Source organism: Phoenix dactylifera, chromosome 1 (genome assembly GCF_051530095.1).
Source record: "Phoenix dactylifera cultivar Ajwa chromosome 1, Ajwa_hap1_PhDact_Kaust_v1.1, whole genome shotgun sequence".
NCBI classification, from domain to species: Eukaryota; Viridiplantae; Streptophyta; class Magnoliopsida; order Arecales; family Arecaceae; genus Phoenix; species Phoenix dactylifera.
Window position 1 is genome coordinate 63,329,976 of NC_143190.1, and position 5,345 is coordinate 63,335,320.

The 5,345-nt window shown below is 44.4% G+C and overlaps 1 long non-coding RNA gene across 1 annotated transcript; it reads right to left on the reverse strand.

Annotated features, from left to right (window-relative positions):
- Positions 1–952: 952 nt before the first annotated feature.
- On the reverse strand, positions 953–2,284 carry LOC148715469 (uncharacterized). The gene is made up of 2 exons (XR_015972347.2): positions 1,581–2,284; positions 953–1,459 (listed from the first exon to the last, which is right to left on the reverse strand). It is a non-coding gene; the product is annotated as an uncharacterized LOC148715469 (long non-coding RNA).
- Between the last annotated feature and the right edge of the window lie 3,061 nt (positions 2,285–5,345).

Here is a 5,345-nt window from a genome sequence, read left to right on the forward strand (position 1 = left end):
TTGGTCAAACGGTTGTTCTATAAGATATGAGTTAAGAGTCTAAAAGCTGACTTTATTATCCTCAGAGAGTAAAGATTCTAGTTAGAATTTTATACTTGAACTCTATTTGTTTTAGGGCCTTTTAAAACAAACACCTCCCACTATTTCCTCGAATCTCTTACACTACTCTGGTAGAGAAACGGAAACCTGCGACTCTAGATTTCAAGTGGGATGCTACGGTCCCACCAATTTACATGCCACCTCACCTAACAGTTATTGGTGACATATAAACGATGAGTGTACAACTCTTGTACAATGCTTCTCAAGCAAGTTGTAGCGCTATCAGGTCTCTAAGTAATGAAGACCTCACCTAACAGTTATTGGCCCCATTCCTTAGTTAAGTCGGACCCACCGTATAACCGCAGAAGCAAAGCCGTCATTGGGTCCCTCACCTAACAGTTATTGGGCCCAACCCTATCTTTACCCCTACAACATCTCATGCCTAATAGAGAGGTCCAGTCGCCCGATGCAACTTGCCCACTGTATCCAGCCGAGACAAATCAACGCCGGAAAGATCTTAGCAGCTCTACTACGGTGGAAGACCTATGGACTTAATATTTTTCGAGGAGATTTAATTTTGGTCTCTTTCATTTAATTATCTACATCTCATGCAAATAATTATCTAACCTCTATGCATAAACATAAACATAAACATCCAGGCATATAACAAAAATTAAACTGGTGATGATCATGGATCCAGGATGGGGTCATAGTACAAGCACATGCATGTCAATTGGTTAGATCGTCTTCAACTCTTGATTCGATCTTGAGCACCCTAGGTCCAATTGCGATCAACTCCTTGATCCATCTTCAATCAACTCTTGATCTCGATCCGCGCAAGGCGTGCTTGTAGAGGCATGCATCGATCAACCATTGACGTGCAAACACATCACAGATTACATCACAGATAAACTTTAAAAATAAAAGAATAATTACAACATTTTTTCATGAGACACGCAGGTCTCTAATACATCAATTTAAGATGCACGCAGGCATCTAAAAAATCTGAATTACATGCCATCACATAACATCACAGAACATTGCAGAATATTTCAGTACATGTATAAGGGTACGTCCATGATCATCACCATGCGCATCACATGCATTAAATATAATTTACAGATCTGAATATTTAACTGATTATATCATCTTATGAGTTGCTGATCATGCAAGATATGATTCTAAATATTTGTAATTATATTATCAAAATATTAGAATCATTAATCCAAGCATTGAAAATTAGCATGCAGAAAAATCAGCAAGCTGAAATTCTGCATGCATAAAAATCAGCAGGCATAATCCTTTAAATTTCAGATCTAATATGCCCTTTAATAATTAATCCTAACCTTAATCTACGAAGCCTAGGCTCTGATACCACTGTTGGAATCCCTCGCACGCCGCAAAAAATTCTAGACAAATTCTGCGCGCAGCGGAAGACATGCGCGAGATTCAGTTCATCGCATGAACTTATTTTAAAACCGATGTTCGTAGTACATTAGGATTAAAACTTTTTCATACAATTAGGAAGATTAGATCTTCACCTTGTGCGGATAGATGATCACCGCAAATCTGATGATCGTGGATTTGTTGAAGGTTCGCTTAAAGCCGCACATGCGTCCGGCCTCTACGGGTATCCACACGAGGCAGAGGACCAATCCAAACTCTCAAATCTCCCTGGGGTGCTAGCTCTCTTGCAGAGATATATTTTGATGGTTGAAATCCTCTCTTGATTTATCAACTCTTTGATAGATCTCAAGAGAAAAAAGAAGGACTTGAAATGGAGGAAGAAGATCCCATCTTGCTGCCTCCTTTTCTCTTATTCTTGTGGATGGAAGAAGGGTGAAGAGAGAAAGCCACACGCCACCCTATTTTTCTTTGATGCTCATGGCTGAAAACCCAAGAGGAAGGAGGCTTTCCCATGGCACAAAATCCAAGAGGGAGGAGGCACTCTCACGGCACAAAAGCAAGAGAGAGGGGAGGAGCTCTCACGGCACAAAAAACAGAGAGAGGAGGAGGAGCTCTCACGGCAGGAAAAAAAAATCCATGATGTGGGCCGCCCCTTTTTTTTGTTTGTTTGCGGCTGAATTCATCATGGGAGAGGGGGGCTGCCATATCCTTTTTTTTTTTTAGATGAGAAGAGGGGGCCACATGCTCCCCTTTTTTTTTTTGTTTGAACCCTAGGCATGAGCTCCTACAAATTAGGAGCTCACGTCTATCTTTTGGCAGGAGGAGGGGCGTACATCTTTTGGCAAGAGGAGGGGCGTACGCCCCTCCCTCTAATCCTCTCATGTCCCATGCCCAAGCCTCATCTCATGAGGTGCGTGGGCCCCACTTTCAGCCTCTTTTTAATCCCCTCACAATTGAGGTCTAATCTAATTAGATCTCAATCAATTTATGAATCAATTAGGACTTATCCATATGAGTCCTAATCCAATTATGACCCAATTGAATCTTGACTCAATTAAACTCTTCAATTCTAATCCAATTAGGAGTTATCTTAATTTATTAGATCAAAATTAATTAAGACTTTAGGAATCCTAATCCAATTAGGACTTATTTAATTTTAGTCCTAATCCAATTAGGACTCTAGGTATCCTACTCCAAGTAGGACTTTAATTAAATTTGAAGTTATAATCTAATTAGGACTCTAGGAGTCCTACTCCAAGTAGGACTCTTATTTAATAAGTTCAAGCCCAATTAATTAAGTCCAATTGATTCAATTAAATTGCAATTCAATTGCAATTACTCCTTCTTCAACTCACTAACTCTTAGTGGGTTAATTAATTATCAATCAAATTGATAATCATGAACTATTGTGATTCCAAATCACAACTCAACCATCGGATCGGTCAATACCTCTATTGTGTGTGACCCCATAGGTTCTATTCTGTCTGGTAGTGAGATATATTGTGATCCCTATCATGATATCATTGAAACTCCTTCTTATGGGTTGGAACAATTCCAACTCTTCTCATTTGGGTTCACTGATCACCAAGTGAATGCCTCTGAGTCTCACAATTTACCAGTGATACCTAGCAGCATGTAGTAGCAACCAAGCAGAATGGAATGATGAACCTCTAGGTGCAGTTATCATATGATACAGTCCTTCTATCGTGGATCCCTGCAGGACGGAGGTCATGGATAACTCGTCAAATCCCATCATCTGTCATATGTCAAGATTTATTCGACTTAAGTTCGTGAGTGGAAAACTCCTTTTCCACTGTACATACTACCCCGGCCGAGGATTTACGAACTCAGTCTCATAAATCACATAGGATATCTCCTAATCTATCAAGATCGATAGATTCCATCTAGATGCACCCCTACTCCTACAGTGAACCTACTGTAGCCAATCTGCACCACAAGAACCCAAATGGCTAGGGCCCATGTTTATGTGCTCGTTAAACTACAGCAATCTCGCCGTGAATAACTGAGGCATCGCAGGTCAAAGGACCAGTTATACAACTGCAGCATCAAGTAAGTCACTGACGAGTGGATAGACATCCAAGTGACTACTTGCTTTGGTCACGCTCAGTACCCTTATTCTCTAACAAGCACTTGCACGATTGCTCCAGTGTCCCTACACTGTGGACTCAAGACTCGTCCATCAAAGAAAGCAATATGTGCACTAATCTCAACGGATCAATCACCGTCCTCGTGATGATCCATTGATCATATGCAATTCAGGAATTAATCATCAATGACACATGCCTCAAATTCTCAACTCTTGAGAATATGCGTCATCATCTTATTAATTCCTTGGATGATTCATGGACACATAAGAACATGAATGAAAAGAATGCCCAACTTAATAGATTCATAATTAGGTCAAGTACAAATTTATGTCCCAGAATAAAATAATGCGTCAGCCAAATTGGCTTCTAGGGCATACTTCTAACACTGGGAGACTGAGCCGGAGGAGGCCCCTTCTACTGAGCGCGCTGCTTCTGTCGAGCGCGCCATTTCTGCTGAGGCTGCGGGGGAGGTACTGGCTCGTGCTTGCTCGACCTCGGGCCCTTCTAGGGCCCGAATGGTCATCTGCCTGCGACACTCAGGACCCGAGGCGGGGAGCGGCCTAGTGGTCCCGAGCTCTTCTCGGGCTCCTTTGCCGGTTTCTTCGGGGCCGATGTCTCGAGCTCTTTGGGGTAGAAGATCGCCCCGAGAGAAAGCTCTATTGCCCCAAGTGGGCGATTTTCGAGGATAACTCCACACTTCACAATGGTGAAGTCGCTCAGCAGGTCATCCGCTGTGCATTGCCCCCAGCTGACCGTGCCGAACTCCACACCATTGGAGTCAGCGACTTTGTCAACTAGGCCTACTGTTCGGCCATCAGGATAAGTTTTTCCCTGCTCCTTCATTTTCATGCCCCGTCGGATTTTCAGTTTTGGTTGACCTTTGCTTGTCCTTGCTACAACACCTCCATGATATCGACATGTTCATTTCGGCGGCGGTCGACTACCAAACTCAAGCTCGAAGGAGCCAGAAGGGGGAGGAGGTCGCGATGAAAAAGCTTGCCGAGGGTGAGGCCAGGTGGAAAGAATCCACTGTGAAGGTGGAAGCCCTCGAATCCGAGCTTAGGCTTATGGCTGAGCGCTTTCAGGAGGAGGAGGCTTTGCACACCCTCATAAGGTTGACTCTTCGTGCGGCTGAGGCCTGCCTGGCTGATGCTCAACTCGAGCTTGCAGGTCTTAAGCACGAAGAGGGAGTCCTGCAGCTGAGGATTGAGCAGCTTGAGGCTCGGGAGAAGAGGGCGACGGAGCGAGCCGGAACGCGGTGCAAATTTTCCGTGAATCGGCCGAATTCTGGGACTTGATGGAGGAAGAGGCAGTTGACGGACTCATTCGTGGCTTTGAGGACTACCGATTCCAAGTATAGAAGCTCTACCCAAAGCTCGACCTCAGCGGTCTTCAGCCTCGCCTAGGGGATGCTGAGGACGACGGCGCACCTGGGGCTCCTGAGGATGATGGCATGCTTGACAGCGAGCCCAAGGGTCCTAAGGCCGAGACCGAGCACACCAACGCTAAAGCCAGGGCCGAGGCAGCTGAGCAAGTTGCCCAGGAAGTTCTTGAGTTTGCTCCTGAGGCCGTTCATGAAGCCGCTCCCGAGATCGCACCTGAGGCCGCTCCAAAAGTTGCACCGAGGCTGCCTCCAAAGTCGGCTCTGCGTCAGAGGCAGCCTGACTTTTTTCTTTTCTTTTGTTTGTATTTTGCTGGTGAGGTCGGCTACTGAAAGCAATGTATGGTTCACCCTCAACTTTTGTTCTTAGCCTTAAGGGCTTTTTGATCAATGAACACAATGTTTTCTTC